Here is a 21,024-nt window from a genome sequence, read left to right as displayed (position 1 = left end):
TCCAATCCTATGTATTTAATTATGAGAAATGAAAACATACCCTTATTTAAAGATTTGTAACTAAAAATTAAAAGCAACTTTATTCACTGTAACTTAAACTGAAAAATAGCTCAAATGTCTCTCAACTGGTGAATGGATGAACAAAATGAGGTACATTTGTGAATGAAGTACTACTCAGCCACAAAAGGGAACAAATCAGCAATAGAGGCAAACTGTGGATGAATTTCAAAAACATTAGGTTAAATGAAAAAAACTGGACAGAAAAGATGATGTATTATATTATTTATTTTATATTACAGTCTGGAAAAGGCAAAACTAAATAAACAGAAACAGATAGTGGTCCCCAGAGCTGGCTATTGTGGTAGGGATTGACTGTAAAAAGGTATAAAGGAAATTTTGGGGGGTGATGGGCTCAGTACTATAAAGAATTATAAAAACTTATCAAAGTGTACAACTAAAATGGTGAATTTTACTGTATTTAAATTATACCATGATAAAACAGAAAAAACAAAAATGAATAATGTATTATTAATAGAAAACAATATATTTGGGCTATACTCCCCCTGCAAAGTAAAAAAATAAATCTCATTTCATTTTAAGGAAACTTACCCTATCATCCTTTAAAAAATAATCTTTTTTGCAAGGACCACTAAAAGCTTGATCACCAATGTTTTTCTGAGAAAATTTCTAAAGTCCTCTTTTGTTTATGCCCTTTGAGTTTTGTAAACTTTTCTCAGGCACCAGCTCCCTCCTGTGACCTTGGCTGCCCAGATTTTCTTTAGATCTCTGCAACCACCCTTCCTAAGCAGCAACCTAGATCCTATTAACCCTGCTCTCCTCAAGTCAGGCTTTCTTAATTTTCTATAAACATGAACCAGATTCACATTAAGATACTGATAGTTTTTAATAGCTAAGTGTGTCTCCAAGGGCTATATACTTTCACAAAGTTTATATGTTAAGTTGCATCATATAATATATTAATGTTTATAAAAACCTTCCATAAGAATTATCTCATTTAATCCTTATAGCCCTGTGAAATAAACAACAGACAATATCATTATCTTCATTTCACAAGGGACACAGAAAAGACTCATAAGTTATTGGAAGACTTTTTGCTTTGTAAATATTGTAGTTTACCTAAACTGATGATATTTCAGTGAATATCTAGGACCCTTGTTAAGAAATGATATTTAGGGGCAACCTGTCAAATGGCTTTGAATTCCATTTTGCAACCAAACATGAATATTCTCTTCATGTACTTAAGCTAGATTTATTCTCTTATAATTAAGCCAGCCTGAGTAATAGATACATATTTGCTAGTCTTTAAAGTCTAATTTTCAGTATTAGTAAAGTCTTACAAACAAATAATATATTCATATTAAAAGCTATTAGGCTATGATTTTTCCCATTTCTGATATACTCACTAACACAACAGCAAGAACTCTTGACATGTCTGTAAGCTTTAGCAGTTTAGAGAGTTTCATGCTATCTTTCAAGTCATCAAACTATGCTAATTTTATGACTGTGTTAATTTCCTAAGTGACAGACATTATGAAAGTGCTGAATAGAATAGATTGTGATTAGGACAACAATGATTTTAATGGAAAAAGGTCAGCAGCTGCATAAATAGTGAAATGCAAGTAAAGATAGTGATGTCAAAAGTGATACACCCTTTGACATGACGATGGCTCTTCTAATGTGGGGCCAGGGAACAGAGAGCAGGGTGTTCTGGACCATGACCCTCCACATACCTTTTTATACCACTCTGAAGAAGGCAATATTCAACTGCTGCACCATTTTAGTGCTCAATTATAAAAATCAAGTAATTTACCTGACTACAGGATCAACTCAAGCTTGAATCACTCTACAAACTCTAGTCATCCTGCCTCTCCTGAGAGGCACCCCCTAAGGCAGTATTTTCAGATTTCACTTAATCTGTAAATATGTAAAACAAGTTTTTAAAAAGCCGCTTCTCAATAACTTCCAGCACTTTTTTATTGTTCTTGTTGTCTCCTACACACAATATATAATGTGGTCCCTGTTTTATAGGATTGGTATTTAAATAGTCAAAGAAAAGAGTTCTGTTCAGACTTTGTTCAACTTCATCTTACATTTCTTGTTCAGTCACTCTGTCATGTCTGACTCTGTGAGCCCATGGACTGCAGCACGCCAGGCTTCCCTGTCCTTCACCATCTCCCAGAATTTGCTCAAACTCATGTCCATTGAGTCAGTAGTGCCATCCAACCATCCCATCCTCTGTCGATCACTTGTCCTCCGGCCTTCAATCTTTCCCAGCATCTTTTCTAATGAGTTGGCTCTTCCTATCAGGTGGTCAAAGTATTGGAGTTTCAGCTTCAATATCAGTTCTTCTAAGGAATATTCTGGATTGATTGAAATCCAATGACCTTCTCTTTGAACTTATTCATCTCTGGTTCTCCCTTCAATGATCTGGTCACTATTGTTTTTGATTCTTGAAACTCTCTCCTCTCTTGACCTCCATGATCGTCTTACCTGCTAGCTCTTCTCTTGAGTCTTAGGGAGATGCTGCCTGTCTCCTCTGAAGCTTCTGTGCTCTCCATCTCCCAGGCTAAAGGTAAACTCAATGAGTCTCTTGCATGTCTTGTATTAATATATTTCATTCCCACCTCTTACCTCTATCAATATTGCCTTTTTCTTTGTTTATTTTTAGTCACTAAGTTATGTCCGACTCTTTGTGACCCCATGGACTGTAGTCTTCCAGGCTCCTCTGTCCATGGGATTTTCCAGGCGAAGATACTGGCATGGGTTGCCATTTCCTCCTGCAGAGGATTTATATGGCCTTAGAAGTATTTTTATTTCTAAAAGCACTGACTATACATATTTAATAGGTATCTCATAATATATACCAATAGCCCAAGTCATATTTTAAACATTCTATTAGTATATTTCACCTATAGCTTGCTTTATGCCTCAATATATACATCCCTCTGAATTCATAAATGTAACATATCAAAAAAAGAATTTATTATTTTTCTTCTCATATCCATCTGTAAAACTCTTTTCCAAATTCCTGGCTCAAAACCTTAATATGTTCCTCTTTTTAGTTGCTACATTCAGCAACTTGATAGGGTCTTTCAATCTGCTTTCCTGAATATCAGTTGCAATTTTATCATCAATCCATTTTGACAATGGCTACTCTTACTGTAAAAAATTTCTCTAATTTTGTTCAGAGTTCCTAAAATTATCTATCTAAAACATAAATATTCTCTTGTCACTTGTTGCATATATATTTTCTATACTTGACCTATTGCCTACAGGATTCAGAATAAAGTACACATTCTATGCTATGGTCAGTTTTTGGTCATTTGCTTATACTAGTCAAGTCTTTTGCTCTAACTAAACTTCATCATTCACAATATTCTTAAATATGTTCTACTTCTCAATTTCTCTGACTTCTTTATGGTTCTCCTTTTCTTTTCCAGAAAACTCTCTACTTACTTTCCCTTCTACACATTCCAAATCATCCCTCCCCCTCACAAGTGTGGCCCTCACATTAATGCCTTTTTCTATAATACTGAGATGGACTTAGTTTCTCATCTTTGACTTAGTAACTCTTTCTTAGAATGTCAGTATCCCAAAGTATTTTGTCAATGAATCTCTTTTGATGTTCATTCTTTTATAAACCTCATCTACCAATCATAGGATGGTTCATATTTCAGTGAGTTTAAGCATACAGTCATTTCTACACTATCTTTAAACACAGATAGAAACAAGATCTCAGTAGAAATATCTTATGCTCTTAGAAGAAGAGAAAGAGTGAAAAGAAAGAAAACTAAACTAATAAAGGTCATTTCCATGTCAAACCATTTAAAGAAACAACTGGGAAAGTAATTATACATCTGTTATCAATTACAGTCTTTTGTTATTATGAACATCGGCCACCTATTAAGTTAGAATAAACAAGCAAACCTAACAAACCATATAGCTTCTTACCAAGGGGGGAGATGAACAAGGGACAGCCTGGCCTTTACTCTGTAAACCCCATTAATGCCATTTAAGTGTTCTGAGGATGTGAAGATGATAGTAGATAATGTACTTTGAAAAACTGAGGAAGAGAGAGATAGATGAGATTGTCTTGATGGGTAATCTGAAAAAAATAGAATGCATGAGGGGAAAGGAAGTAGTAAAACCAGCATCATTTTCTGAAAGAAGTTTCGGAGAGAATTCTAAGCTGGGGGAGGAAGCACAAGCTGGAATCAAGATTGCTGGGAGAAATATCAATAACCTCAGATATGCAGATGACACCATCCTTATGGCAGACAGTGAAGAAGAACTAAAGAGCCTCTTGATGAATATGAAAGAGGAGAGTGAAAAAGTTGGCTTAAAGCTCACCATTCAGAAAACTAAGATCATGGTATCCAGTCCCATCACTCCATGGCAAATAGATGGGGAAATAGTGGAAACAGTGGCTGACTTTATTTTTCTGGGCTCCAAAATCACTGCAGATGGTGATTGCAGCCATGAAATTAAAAGACGATTACTCCTTGGAAGGAAAGTTATGACCAACCTAGACAGCATATTAAAAAGCAGAGACATTACTTTGCCAACAAAGGCCCATCTAGTCAAGGCTATGGTTTTTCCAGTGGTCATGTATGAATGTGAGAGTTGGACTATAAAGAAAGCTGAGTGCTGAAGAACTGATGCTTTTGAACTGTGGTGTTGGACAGGACTCTTGAGAGTCCTTTGGACTGCAAGGAGATCCAACCAGTCTATCCTAAAGGAGATCAGTCTTGGGTGTTCATTGGAAGGACTGATGCTGAAGCTGAAACTCCAATAGTTTGGCCACCTGATGCGAAGAGCTGACTCATTTGAAAAGACCCTGATGCTGGAAAGATTGAGGGCAGGAGGAGAAGGGGACAACAGAGGATGAAATGGTTGGATGGCATCACTGACTCAATGGGCATGGGTTTGGATGGACTCCAGGAGTTGGTGATGGACAGGGAGGCCTGGCTTGCTGCAGTTCATGGGGTCGCAAAGAGTCGGACATGACTGAGCAATTGAACTGAACTGAAGTAAAACAGAATCTGTTGGATCCCAATGTTGAAAGAGGAAGTGGAACAAGATCTGTGTGAATAATTGAGGGGTAGCTCAAAAGACATTTTTCTTTTATGCCCTTTAGTGTGCCCCCTTTACATTCCACACCTGCAAAAAAACTGGCAAATCTGATGCTTTCCTTACAGTAAATTTCAAACTATTCAGAGAATACTTTTTTGTTTTACAGGTGTTATAATTAAGGAGAGGAGAGGATTTAGACGCATTTCAAAGAAGGCATAAGAATCCTGCATTTTTAGGACTACATCAAAGGCTATTTGAAATTCCAGAAAAATAGAAATCTACCCTAGAAACCCATTTACACTGTGTAGTAGGTGCTTTTATTCCAATACAGTTAATTTCAGTTGATCAGTTGTGTGAAACTGATTACGACCCCAAGGTCTGCAGCACACCAGGCTTCCCTGTCCATCACCAACTCCCTGAACATGCTCAAACTCATGGCCATCATGTTGGTCATGCCATTCAACCATCATCCTCTGTCATCACTTTTTGCTCCTGTCTTCAATCTTTCCCAACATCAGGGTGTTTTCCAATGAGTCAGTTCTTCACATCAGGTGGCCAAAATACAGGAGTTTCAGCTTCAGTATCAAATGAATATTCAGGACTGATTTCTTTTAGGATTGACTGGTTTGAACTCCTTGCCATCAAAGGGACTCTTGAGAGTCTTCTCCAACACCATACTTCAAAAGCATAAATTCCTCAGCACTCAGCTTTGTGTATGGTCCAACTCTCACATCCATACCTGAATACTGGAAAAAAAGGATAGTTTTGTTTGACTATACAGACCTTTGTTGGCAAAGTATGTCTCTGTTTTTTTAATACGCTGCCTAGGGTGGTCATAGCTTTTCTTTCAAGACGCAAGTGTGTTTTAATTTCATGGCTGCGGTCACCATCTGCAGTGATTTTGGAGCTCAAGAAAAGAAGGTCTGTCTCTGTTACCATTGTTTCCCCCATCTATTTGCCATGATGTTATGGGACAGGATGCTTTGATCTTTTGAGTGCGGAGTTTTAGGCCAGCTTTTTCTCTCTTCTGTTTCACCTTCATCAAGAGGCTCCTTAGTTCCTCTTCACTTTCTGCCATGAGGGTGGTGCCATCTGCATGTCTGAAGTTAATTGGCATTTCTCCCACAGTCTTTATTCTAGTTTGTGCTGCATCCAGCCTGGCATTTCACGTGATGTACTCTGTATATAAGTTAAATTAGTAGGGTGACGATATACAGGCTTGACGTATTCCTTTCCCAATTTGAAACCAGTCTATTGTTTCACGTCCAGCTGTAACTGCTGCTTCTTAAACTGCATATTGATTTCTCAGGAGGCAGATCAGGTGGTCCAGTATTCCTGTCTCTGGACGAATTTTCCAAGCTTGTTGTGATCCATACATTCAAAGGCTTTGGCATCATCAGTAAAACAAAAGTAGATGTCTTTTTGGAACTCTTCTGACTTTTTTATGATTCAGCAGATGTTGGCAATTTGATCTCTGTCTCCTCTGCCTTTTCTAAATCCAGTTTGAACATCAGAAAGTTCTTGGCTCACATGCTGTTGAAGTCTAGCTGCGAGAATTATGAGCATTATTTTGCTAGTGTGTGAGATGAGTGCAATTGTGTGGTAGTCTGAACATTCTTTGGCATTGCCTTTCTTTGGGATTGGAATGAAAACTGATCTTTTCCAGTCCTGTGGCCACTGCTGAGTTTGCCAAATTTGCTGACATATTGAGTGCAGCACTTTCACAGCATCATCTTTCAGGATTTGAAATAGCTCAACTGGAATTCCATCACATCCACTAGCTTTGTTTACAGTGATGCTTCCTAAGGCCCACTTGACTTCACATTCCAGGATGTCTGGCTCTAGTTGAGTGATCATATCATTGTGGTTATCTGGGTCATTAAGATATTTTTTGTATAGTTCTTCTGTGTATTTTTGTCACCTCTTCTCAATATCTTCTGCCTCTGTTAGGTCCATACCATTTCTGTCCTTTATTGTGTCCATCTTTGCATGAAATGTTCCCTTGATATCTCTACTTTTCTTGAAGAGATCTCTAGTCTTTCCCATTCTATTGTTTTACTCTGTTTCTTTGCATTAATCACTAAGGAAGGCTTTCTTATCTCTCCTGGCTATTCTTTGGAACTGTCCATTCATTGGGTATATGTTTCCTTTTCTCCTTTGTCTTTCGCTTCTCTTGCTTTCTCAGCTATTTGTAAGGCCTCATTTTGCCTTTTTACATGGGGGATGGCCTTGATCACACCTCCTGTACAATGTCATGAACCTCTATCCATATGTCTTCAGGCAGTCTGTTTATCAGATTTAATCCCTTGAATCAATTTGTCACTTCCACTGTATACTCATAAGGGATTTGATTTATGTCATACCTGAATGGTCTAGTGCTTTTCCCTACTTTCTTCAATTCTGAATTTTGCAATAAGGAGTTCATGATCTGAGCCACAGTCAGCTCCTGGTATTGTTTATGCTGACTGTATAGAGCCTCTCCACCTTTGGCTGCAAAGAATACAATCAGTCTGATTTCAGTATTGACTATCTGATGATGTCCATATGTAGAGTCTTCTCTTTTGTTGTTGGAAGAGGGTGTTTGCTATGACCAGTGCATTCCCTTGGTAAAACTCTTTGTGAGCCTTTGCCATGCTTCATTTTGTACTCCAAGGCAAAACCTGCCTGTTACTCCAGGTATCACTTGGCTTCCCACTTTGCATTCCATCTTGTGATGTAAAGGACATCTTTTTCGTTGTTAATTCTAGAAGGTCTTGTAGATCATCCCAGAACCATTCAACTTCACCTTCTTCAGTGTTAATGGTTGGGGCATAGACTTGGATTATTGTGATATTTAATGGTTTGCCTTGGAAACAGAGATCATTCTGTCATTTTGTCATTCTATCATTTTACTCTAATTCCCTAAACCTTACATATGAAAACATTAACAAAATTATGACTCATTCAAAGAAAAAACATATCGTGAAAAGAGAGAACTGCATAAAGAGCAAAAGAAAATATATACATATGTTTTTAAAAATAGTAAAAGTGCAGAGAACAGAAAAGAAAAAAATACATTTGAGAAATAAAATTAAGAACACAGTTCAGAAAAATGATACAAAGAAAAGAAAAATTAATGAAAATCAGAGGACTAATCTAAGCAACTCAACATTTTAATGAGAAACTCATAAAGAGAAAACAAAATTGTGGGAGAGAAATTGCAACATTATTCCACAAGATTTAAAAATAATATTTTCAATATTAATAGTATGTGTTGAGTGCTCAGTTTAATGAATTAAAAAGTCTTATGCTGAGACAGACTATGATGAAATGTGTACCACCAAGGATATGTTTTTTTAAAAAAAAGAAAAAAAGAAAAAAAATTGTAAAAATCTTACAGAGGAGGAAAAAAAAATCCAAGTTTTATCAAAATACTGAGAATCAGATGGTATTAGACTCCTGAGCTGCAATAGTAATGACTGTCAGAGAGCAAAACACTGGAATACTGCCAGTAGATAATTTTCAAGAAATAATTCTATGCCCAGTCAAAACATGGGGATAAGATAATTATATTTCTAGTATGGAAGGTCTTAATAATTTTACCATTCATATACCCATTATTAAAAGCTAAAACTATATTCTTGTTTTAGTAAGTACAATAATATAAAGGAAATTGTGGCAGAATATTAGATGAGCAATTAATAACAAAACCTTGATTATATTTGAAACCCAAAACACTAATTCACAGATTCCAGTTGTCTACTCCTTCCTAATGAATCACTCCAAAACTTAGTGGCATAAAGCAACCATTATATTGTGAGGTAGTTAGAAAAGGGAAAAGGAGTCCAAAATGGTGGTGGCTAAAACACAAAGAAGGGACAAGCCAGTGAAAAATAGAACAAAGGTAGGTCTGAGAACTGGAGTGAGGACCTCAGGTAAAAACAAACAGCCCTCCTGGCTAGTCTAATTTACATGGGACAGGCTCATGGGGAGGAGACAAAACTATAAAAGGAGGAAGCCTAAAAGAATTGAGGCTTATTTTCTCTTCCAGTCTTTTGGGTTGGCCCACCCTGACACCTTCATGATGTATTTTCCTTTGCTTCCCAATAAAACTGAGCTATAAAACTGGTCTGTCCATCACTTCAAATTCTTGCTGTGGTGACACTGAGGAGGACTTGTCTCCATGCATTCCATCAGGGCCTCAGCTAGGAAGACCCAAAAGCTAGATGTTGCTATTCTATGTTCCAGGTTTCACTCACATGCTTAATACTGGCTGTCTCTTGAGACACTAGTAAGATCTTTTGCTAGAATACATGGCTTTTCAGAGTATACTGGGCTTCCTCACAGCAGAGTATCTGGGTTACAAGAGCAAATGGACTGAAGACCAGAAACTCATTGTAGTGCATTGGATGAGCTAGGTTTGGAACTTGTACAGTGTGAATTCTGCTATGATCACAAACCTATCCAGATTCAAAAGGAGGAAGCATCTGCACTGTTTATTGGTAGTAAGAATAAACAGTGATATGAAAGTGGATCATTTCTGTGAAAATTTTGGAAAGTTCCATTAAATAAAGACAGTTATTAGGCAAAGGACTTTATGTCATTCCTTTTTTCTTCTTCAAGCCTGGAACATGGATATGGTGATTACAGCAATGGTAGTTATTTTAGTCAATGAGTCAACTTGAACATCCGTGGGGCATCTGCATTCAGTCATTTAATGACAATAGCTAACATCTAAGTGCCCATTATGTGCAAAACACTGTTCTTAATACCAGAGAAACAAACATAATTAAGCCAAAGTGTGACATGAGATGCCTAACTGTATACTTTATTAGCTTGTGTGTAGAGAAGAGACCATGGGAAGGAAATGTAGAAGAGTTACTAGGGAATTGGTAGGTGAAGATAGTGTTTTTAACTTGGAGTTGGTAGTAGTGGAGGTAGCAAGAAGTGTTATAATTCTGTGTGTAATTCTGAAGACAAAGCAAAGGAGATTTAATTATAAAAATGAAATGTGGAAATGGGAAAGCATACAAAGAGTTAAATATGACTTCAAAATTCTTAATTTCAGCAGCTTAGGAATGATAGGGTTTCCATTTTCTGTGAATAAGAAATTTGTAGGAGGAGTAGATTTCAGAAGGGAGATTTTCTAACAAGTATTATATTCAACCTTTAAATTTGAAATGCTTGTTAGATTTTTAAGACAGTTAACAAGTTTGTACTTGGGACATATTAATCAGGATTTTAAAGCTAGAGCTATAAATAAGAAATTCATCCATAAATGCTATTTAAATGCTAGAAATAGATTCAGTTATTAAGGGAGTTAATATAGATAGAGAAGGAAAGGATTCCAAGTTATTCCAGTGTTCAGAAGCTGGGGAGACGAGAGAAAATAAGAATGATTTCAGAGCAGCATGCAGAATAGAAGAAAACTGTTGTACACTTGAAGCCAAGAAAAGAATGTGTTTCAAGGAAGAAGCAATAAACTTTGTCCAACACTGATGAATCCTAACCCAAGAGGGTGGATGAGAATTTTGCACTGTGTGCATTAATGTAAAAAGATCATTAGAGACATTGACAAACGTAGTTCCAATGAAGTGATAACACCAAAGCTTCATTTGTATAGATTTTTAAATACTGGAGACAAGCATAGCAAAGTTTTTCAAAAGTTTTGCTGTGAAAAAATAAAAAAGGTGATGTCATGGGGATTTTTTCTATAATGGACAATTAAAAACATTTATATGCTATGGGAATGATTCCATAGAAAAATTTATATTAGTTATATAGAAGACCTTGTCTAACTATTGGCACATTATGCATAAGTATGCCAGAAGTGATGGAATTAATTTTAAAAAAGGAAAAAACTCGCCTTGAGAGCATGAAACATTCATCTAGGAGGACGACAGGGTATAGTATGTAGGAATGTTAGTGAGTAGGTGTTAGTATATTTTGTGGAATTTATCTTTTGATTCTTTTATCTCTCAGGAAAATAGAAGGTAAGGTTACTGAAAGTAAGGAGGAGAAGGGAGTGGGGGATGAATGCAACAGGGAATGCAGTATGCATTATTCCTCTAGGAGAATGAAAGAATGCATGGAAGAATAAAATCTGGTAGAACAGTGGCAATATCACCCTTCAACTTGAGGTTCATGATCATGATTTTTAAGTGAGAACAGTCAGAGTGAGTTGTTCTCCATCTGTCTACTGCAGCATAGATGTTGTTAAGGAGTCGAATTTAAACAAAACTGGAGCTTTGCATGTGAATGATAACTATAATGAATATACATGGTGATTTTTCTTATTTCTGGTTCCTAAAAATAAAAAAAGATAAGTTGCAAATGGACTGACAGAAAAGGGAGAAAAAAAGGTAGCCAAGGTTAAATTTGAAATCTGGAAGCAAATTTTTAAAGAAAATAATGAATCATGCAACAGGATCAGATTCAGACAGTAAGTTATAGTTTAGATTGTAAAATTATTTACTCTTGATATCACTATTTATCAGAAAATCTTCCCAACTACATTTGAAGAATAGCATTTGTTTATATCTTGATTGATTGCCTGTTCACACTGTTCATGGGGTTCTCAAAGCATGAATACTGAAGTGGCTTGTCATTCCCTTCTCCAGTGGACCATGTTTTGTCAGAACTCTCCACCATGACCCGTCTGTCTTGGGTGGCCCTACATGGCATGGCTCATAGCTTCATTGAGTTAGACAAGACTGTGGTCCATGTGATCAGTTTGGTTAGTTTTCTGTGATTGTGGTTTTCAGTCTGTCTGCCCTCTGATAGAGAAGGATAAGAGGCTTATGGAAGCTTCTTGATGGGAGAGACTGACTGAGGGGGAAATTGGGTCTAGTTCTGATGGGCGGGACCATGTTCAGTAAATCTTTAATCCAATTATCTGTTGATGGGCAAAGCTGTGCTCCCTCCCTGTCACTTGACCTGAGGCCAAACTATGGTGGAGGTAATGAAGATAATGGCAACCTCCTTCAAAATGTCCCACACACAGAATGCTGCACTCAGTGCCTCCGACCCTGTAGCAGGCCACTGCCAACCCACAACTCCGCTGGAGACTTCTGGACACTCATGGGAATGTCTGGGCCAGTTTCCTGTGGGGTCACTGCTCCGTTCTTCTGGGTCCTGGTGCGCACAAGAGTACATGTCCTTCTAGTCAAAGCTATGGTTTTTCCAGTTGCCGTGTATGGATGTGAGAGTTGGACTATAAAGAAAGCTGAGTGCCAAAGAATTGATGCTTTTGAACTGTGGTGTTGGAGAAGACTCTTGAGAGTCCCTTGGACTGAGAGAGGATCCAACCAGTCAATCCTTAAAGAAATCAGACCTGAGTATTCATTGGAAGGAGTGATGCTGAAGCTAAAATTCCATTACTTTGGCCACCTGATGTGAAGAAACAATTCACTGGAAAAGACCCTGATGTGGGAAATATTGAAGTCAGGAGGAGAAGGGGACAGCAGAGGATGAGATTGCTGGATGGCAACACCGACACAATGGACATGAGTTTGAGTAGGCTCCAGGAGTTGGTGATGGACAGGGAAGCCTGGCGTGCTGCAGTCCACGGGGTCACAAAGAGGTGGACAGAACTGAGTGACTGAATTTATTGATTGTGTTGATTAAAAAAAGATGTACAACTTGGGAGTTGTGAATTGGGTTTTATTTGGGGCAAAATGAGGACTGCAGCCTGGAAGGCAGCATCTCAGAGAGCTCTGAGAGACTGCTCCAAAGCAGCAATGGTGGAAAGTCAGTATATAAGGTTTGGGTAGAGAGGGAGTTCAGTGCCATGAAGCACTCATTTTACAGAAGTTTTTTGTTAATCATGAGGATCTGATGTCACCATGAAGGGATCTAGTGCTTCTTAAGATATGAGGGACTGAACTGAACTGAACTGAAGATATGAGGAGATGGAAGGTTTGAGATCATAAAATCTGTTCCTAAAAACATCCAACTATCTAAAGACCTGTCCCAGAAGATTCCCTGGAGCACAGAGTGCCTACTGCACCCTGAACTCCCTCAGGGACTGTTGAATGTCAACAGCTATAGTAGCATGGTGTTCAGTCTCTGTAGAGGCAGATGGCAAATGCCTTTTCTGTTCAGCCTTTGGCAATGCTCTTGGTAAGTGCCAATTTGTAGTTGACAATTGCAATGTCTTACAGAACAAAGAGTATGTTTTAAAATCATGTTTCCAGTTGAAATTTGAAACTCCTCTGTCAACTGGGTTTTTCCAAAGGATCTGCCTCTCTGAATATCTATTTTGTTTTATATTAAGTTTCATAATAGTTCTCACTGAAAGGACTTAATGAGATCAATTGAGGCACATTTAAATAATCTTGTGTAGAAGGTCATTTGTTAATTTCCCTTCCTCTTTCTTTTCTTCAAAACCAAATTTGAAACAACTCTAATTTAACAGAAAATCTAGGAGTTACTCTGATTTCATTTAAAATGCTAATTAGATAACATATATGCAGACTTAGCATTATATTAATATTTTATTTGCATGGTAGCATGAGTTATTACCTCCATGATTCAACTTGTCAAAGTAAAGGTTATATTTTTTTAAATATGTACAATATTTCAATTATATCATTTGCTTGTTTGTTCATTTCTCTTTAATCAAATAATATTTCTTGTTGCCACCATTTTTGAAAAAAATTATATTCTATCAACTTTTATAATAATTAAGCACTACAATATTTGCTTTCTCCAAATCAACTTCCATTTTCTGTTATTGAATTCTGTAATTCTTTTCCAAATTTGACTGGCTCGTTTGGGAAACACAATTCTTTCTTATGTCCAAAATCATAGAATGATTATTTTTCAAACTAGCAATTTTTATTCTCAAGTTCCTTTTGCCTTTTCTATCTAGGTTGGGAGAATTTATTCCATTTGCTATTAGAATAAAGGAAAACTATCATATTATTAATGACAGATATATTTCAGAGCTTTATTTCAAGCTCTGCCTATTTCATTATAAATCAATGTCTATATAGATATTATCCTACATACTAGTAATTAAAGAGAGTCAATTCAAATGGTTAGAATTTTTCTCACTGAAACATATTCATCTCAAGAATGTGAAGTAAAACCCATTTTTAATCTGTGCTTACAGTTTAATATATTTGAATTTTTTAATTTCATATAATTTTATGTAAATGATCTCCATTAACACAAAACGTCCAAATAATCAGAATTCTTTATATGGGAGTTAAAAAACATTGTTTTTTAACAATGAAAGAAGTTATAGCAAGTGAAAAAAATGAGCATTGTGTTAAAACCACTGTTGTTCAGAGGGTATATGAATGGTTTAAGGATAAATTATACAGGTTTTGAGAGATATAAGCCATTTATTTCAGTCATATCACTACCACAGGAATCAATGGTGACTGATAGCTGCCTTGGAGAGCTATAAGTGGGATACTGGCAGTATATTCCAAAAGGCCTTCAAGAAACAAATCTAGAAGAAGATATCCATCTGGCGAATGATGGAAGATTTGTTTTCAAAAACTATTCAGTAACTCCATAAATTGGATATGACACAGAGCATGGACTGACCCATCCCTATAAAACAATTTGAGTTATTGCCCTTGTTTACAGTTGTTTCAAGGACATTTTGGAAGGGCTTGTCTATCTCAGCTATGGTTAGAAATCTACATATTAATACCTTGGAAAGCAACACACTATCGAGAAGCTTTTCTCAAACATCAAGACTCTTTGAGTTAATTCAGGGTCTTGTAAAATTATACATCTGCTTCAGGTGAGTCTGGGGTGAAGTTTAAGAGTCTACATTTCTAAGCAAGCTCCTAGGTGACACTGACATTGCTAATCCATAGGTCGTTCAGTTCACAGATGTTAGAGTAGCAAGCAGGAGTAAAAGGAGTCAAGGAACATCAATATAAAATAAAATTTAAAAAAGAATGACAATACTGACACTGAACAACAGAAACCAAAATGTGAGTCAACCTATAAATACTCTCCTTCTCCCTTTGCAGATTCCCATTTTCCTTTCCGGCTTAACTTGTACATTTCTTTCAAGGGAATAGCTATGGATTCATAAGTTTAGGTAGGTGGCTCAGATGGTAAAGCTTCTGCCTACAATGCAGGAGACCCTGGTTCGATCCCTGGGTCAGGAAGATCCCCTGGAGAAGAAAATGGCAACCCACTCTAGTACTTTTGCCTGGAAAATCGCATGAACAGAGTCCACAGGGTCGCAAAGAGTCGCAGGACTGAGCGAATTCACTTTCACTTTCACCAGTTTAGATAACTAATAATCCCTCACTTACAAGGTGCATGATAAATCATTATTTAAGGACAAAAGCAAATTAAAAGTTTTTCTTATGTTAGAGTTATCTGTCTTCTATATACAGAAAAATCATCAAGTTTGGCAACTGGAGCATTTATTTCAAAATCTATTCTCTTGTACACCATTAAGACGCTTACTCCTTGGAAGGAAAGTTATGACCAACCTAGATAACATATTAAAAGCAGAGACATTACTTTGCCAACAAAGGTCCGTCTAGTCAAGGCTATGGTTTTTCTAGTGGTCATGTATGGATGTGAGAGCTGGACTGTGAAGAAAGCTGAGGGCTGAAGAATTGATGCTTTTGAACTGTGGTGTTGGAGAAGACTCTTGAGAGTCCCTTGGGCTGCAAGGAGATCCAACCAGTCCATCCTAAAGGAGATGAGTCCTGGGTGTTCATTGGAAGGACTGATGCTGAAGCTGTAACTCCAGTCTTTGGCCACCTCATGCGGAGAGTTGACTCATTGGAAAAGACCCTAATGCTGGGAGGGATTGGGGACAGGAAGAGAAGGGGACGACAGAGGATGAGATGGTTGGATGGCATCACCGGCTTAATGGGCATGAGTTTGAGTAAACTCTGGGAGTTGATGATGGACACGGAGACCTGGCGTGCTGCGACTCATGGGGTTGCAAAGAGTAGGACACGACTGAGCGACTGAACTGAACTGAACTGAAGGAAGTGAGCTATTTTCTGGGCTCGATTTCTGTTTCTCTAGATACAAAATATTAAAAGATGTTGTTTGGGTTAAATAACTTAATATGTGTAAAGTTTGACACTCATTACATATCTTTGTCCAACAATTCTTAAAATATTTTCTAAATATTGTGTGTTTTGATAATCCTGAATAATTTTTGGTCTAGTTCATAAGAATATTTTCCCTTAAGCATATTTTTAAATGAATGCAATTTTGGAAAGAAAAGTACTACTTAGTAATTGTCATTTATCTAGTCATGTGGTTTTTAAGCAATGTCTGGTTATCTAAGAGTTAGTTATCTGCAAAAAAAAATAAATAAATAAAAATTTTTTGTATCTGCTTGCAACTACTATATCCCCCCAAACCAGAAAACAGTTTCAGGACAAAAATTATCTCTAACCTTTAAAGGATTCACTTTTTTTTTTTTTTTAACTTGTATAGAAAAGAGAATCACCTTTAAACAAGTTAATGACTAACATATAATTAGAAATTTTTTAAGGCACTTATATAACTTTTCTATGTAGAATAATTATCAACTTGGCACCTGATAGTAATATTTTCAAAGCCATTATTTACCAGCACAACTCTGTGAATTACACACATATGGAAAGTTCCTTCTTGTTATCAGTGGGTTCAGACGAGCAGCCCTGGACCTGGCTACTCATTCATATGAGTTTCTCTCATGGCTTAGACAGCAGAGAATTTGTCTGCGATGCAGAAGACCTGGGTTTAATCCTTGAGTCAGGAAGATCCTCTGGTGAAGGGAATGACAATCCATTCCTGTAGTCTTGCCTAGAGAACCCCATGGATGGAGGAACCTGGCAGACTACAGTCCATGGGGTTGCAAACAGTTGACATGACTGAGCAGCTAACCCTTTTAACTCATATATACTCTTAAAATCAGAAGAAAAAAGTCTGTGTAGATTTATTTTACATGTGAACATATTACCCTCTTTCCTCTTCAACATATTACAAATTGAACACATTACACCAAAAATATAAGAAAATAAAATGTTGCATTTCTTTCCTGAAAACCAAGTAAGTTCAGTTCAGTCGCTCAGTTGTGTCTGACTCTTTGTGACCCCATGAATCGCAGCAGGCCAGGCCTCCCTGTCCATCACCAATTCCCTCAGTTTAATCAAACTCATGTCCATCGAGTTGGTGATGCCATCCAGGCATCTCATCCTCTGTCATCCCCTTCTCCTCCTGCCCCCAATTCCTTCAAGCATCAGGGTCTTTTCCAATGAGTCAACTCTTGTCATGAGGTGGCCAAAGTATTGGAGTTTCAGCTTCAGCATCAGTCCTTCCAATGAACACCCAGGACTCATCTCATTTAGGATGGACTGGTTGGATTGTCTTGCAGCCCAAGGGACTCTCAAGAGTCTTCTCCAATATCACAGTTCAAAAGCATCAATTTTTCAGTGCTTAGCTTTCTTCACAGTCCAACTCTCACATCCATACATGACCATTGGAAAAACCATAGCCTTGACCAGATGGACTTTGTTGGCAAAGTAATGTCTCTGCTTTTTAATATGCTATCTAGTTTGGTCATAACTTTCCTTCCAATGAGTAAGCGTCTTTTAATTTCATGGCTGCAGTCACCATCTGCACTGATTTTGAAGCCCCAAAAAATAAAGTCTGACACTGTTTCCACTGTTTCCCCATCTATTTCCCATGAGGTGATGGGACCTGATGCCATGATCTTAGTTTTCTGAATGTTGAGCTTTAAGCCAACTTTTTCACTCTCCTCTTTCACTTTCATCAACAGGCTTTTTAGTTCCTCTTCACTTTCTGCCATAAGGGTGGTGTCATCTGCATATCTCAGGTTATTGATATTTCTCCCGGCAATCTTGATTCCAGCTTGTGCTTCTTCCAGCCCAGCGTTTCTCATGATGTACTCTGTATATAAGTTAAATAAGCAGTGTGACAACATACAGCCTTGATGTACTCCTTTTCCTATTTGTAACCAGTCTGTTGTCCCATGTTCAGTTCTAACTGTTGCTTCCTGACCTGCATACAAGTTTCTCAAGAGGCAGGTCAGGTGGTCTGGTATTCCCATCTCTTTCAGAATTTTCCACAGTTTATTGTAATCCACATAGTCAAAGGCTTTGGCATAGTCAATAAAGCAGAAATAGATGTTTTTCTGGAACTCTCTTGCTTTTTCAATGATCCAGCGGATATTGGCAATTTGATCTCTGGTTCCTCTGGCTTTTCTAAAACCAGCTTGAACATCTGGAAGTTCTCGGATCACGTATTGGTAAAGTCTGGCTTGGAGAATTTTGAGCATTACTTTACTAGCATGTGAGATGAGTGCAAGTGTGCAGTAGTTTGAGCATTTTTTGGGATTGCCTTTCCTAGGGATGGAATGAAAACTGACCTTTTCCAGTCGTGTGACCACTGCTGAGTCTTCCAAATTTGCTGGCATTTTGAGTGCAGCACTTTCACAGCATCATCTTTCAGGATTTGAAATAGCTCAACTGGAATTCCATCATATCCACTAGCTTAGTTCATTGTGATGCTTCCTAAGGCCCACTTGACTTCACATTCCAGGCTTTCTGGCTCTAGGTGAGTGATCACACCATTGTGATTATCTGGATCATGAAGATCTTTTTTGTACAGTTCTTCTGTGTATTCTTGCCACCTCTTCTTAATATCTTCTGCTTCTGTTAGGTCCATACCATTTCTGTTCTTTATCAAACCCATCTTTGCCTGAAATGTTCCCTTGACATCTCTAATTTTCTTGAAGAGATGTCTAGTCTTTCCCATTCTGTTGTTTTCCTCTATTTCTTTGCATTGATCGCTGAGGAAGGCTTTCTTATCTCTTCTGGCTATTCTTTGGAACTTTGCAATTTTTTTTAGGTATGGAGAGATGCAAAGACTGGGATCATGAAATTAGTTCCTGAAAACGTCTATCTAAAGACCCATTCCAGCAGATTCCCTGGAGCACAGAGTGCTTCCTTCTCTACACTCAATTTCCTTTAGGGGGTGCTGATGGCCAGCAGCTGTAGCAGCACAGGGTTCAGTCTCCACAGAGGCAGATGGCAAGCACCCTTGTTGTTGTTCAGTTGCTGGCAAATGCTCTTGGAAGTGCCAATTTTCAGTTGACAGGCAAGTGCCAATTTGTAGTTGATTATTCTATGCCTTTCTAGGAATAAAGTAACTTTCTATTTGGATGTTTATTGTCTATGTTATGTTTATTGTGTATGAAGCAAATTTAAACAAATATAGTACCAACGACCTACCAAGTTCAACTGAAATGATAGCAGTTTGAGAAACTATGACCAAAGTTGTGCCAGGAAGTGACAACATTGAATTGCCCCAGGGAGTAACAATGTTGAATTACCCCTGAGACTTATGCTCCTTGAAAACAAGAAGAGTTGAGAAAACCCCATAGCATTTTGTGTTCTAAGAAACAGGCTAATGTCAAAAGACTATCCTGCCCTCACATATTCCAAGATGGAAATTGCCTCCATTCTTCCCAAGAGCTCGCTGCTCTCCCTGCCTCTGTAAGACACCAGTCCTTGTTCCTTTATTCTGAGGTTTCCTCAGTAATGAATGTTCTCCCTACTGCAGCTGCCAGAAGGAAATCTGTGTAGTTGTTTAGTTCATGTTGTTTTTCACAGCCGGCAGTGTCTATTTTCAGAGTATAGCATCATGGGTAAATACATGGGCCCTAGAGTAAGATTAATTAGTTTTTAGTTCTGGTTCTCATTATTAACTGTGTAACATTAGACAAGATATTAAAATAACTCCCTAAACTTCTAAATCTCCATTTTAACACAACTAAAACTGTATACAGTTATACCACTGTCCTACTCAAAAACTTGGATGCTCCCATTCTGCTTAGTGAAAGCCTAAAACCCATTATTATGGCATCATGACCCTTGAAGTGGCTCTCTCCCCTCTTCTCTCCTCTATACTAGTCTTCTGGTCACTCTGTTCAAGCCACAAAGGCTTGAAAGGCCTTTTGTTTTTCCCATTTTGGGGACTCATGAAGCCATGTCCAATGTCTAAGCTATTCCTTATGCTGTTCCCTCCTTCCAAGATATTCCACAGGCTCAGTTTCTCCTCACCTCTCGGGTCACCATTATAAAGTCACCTCAAAAATGTGGAACCCCTTCCCTGAAATCCTATCTGAAACCCCTTTCCCTTCCCCACTATCTATTCTCTTGACATGTTACAACACTCCCATACCTTTCATCTTAATGGGTTTTCTTACTGTTTCCTCATGAGAATGTAAATTCCAAATGGGGAAGTTAGAGAATTTATGGAGCTCAGGGAAAAATGAAAATGTGAGACTTCTTGCTCAAACACAACTATAAAAACATAAAGTTCTTTTTTGTCTGTGATCTCTCTTTTTCAACTTATACTGTTTTTATTTGCTACCTAATGTAATTTTAAGTAACTACTTTCCTTTAATGTATTATCTTGGATTTTACAGCTCTTTTTTTTTTTTTTTTTCATTTTGCAATGGCAGATTAAATGAAAAGTAAGACCTTTTAACTCATGGGGGAAGAAAAGAAAAGAAAAAAACAGCAATGAAGAAACTAAATGGTTCACACATAGCATTCTACCCCAAATGGTGGAAATACTACACAATTCTACTCTTTTTATTTGACTTCTTGATGCATGTGCATTCTACCAATACCCTCTGTCTTTGGCTGACTGAAGAGTAAGGAAGGAAAAGAACTATGGTTTCCAGAATCTTCCCTCTTCCTTCTCTGTCATTGTCTTCTACATAGGTAGTTAGTGGCCTGTATAATTTATTTTCCTATTACTTGCTTTGAGGCCCACTAAATCCTTGTGCATCAATGATCCACCAGAATTCTGTGGTCAGGGGGCTTCATGAATGGTATGTGTGAATCATGAAGAAAGGAAACATGCATACTCTTTCAAGTATGTTCTTGCTGCATTCTCACATCAACATTCACATACCAAACAGAAGTTCAATGA

This window comes from Odocoileus virginianus, chromosome 29, assembly GCF_023699985.2.
Source record: "Odocoileus virginianus isolate 20LAN1187 ecotype Illinois chromosome 29, Ovbor_1.2, whole genome shotgun sequence".
Lineage (NCBI taxonomy): Eukaryota > Metazoa > Chordata > Mammalia > Artiodactyla > Cervidae > Odocoileus > Odocoileus virginianus.
This window is presented reverse-complemented; position numbering follows the sequence as displayed.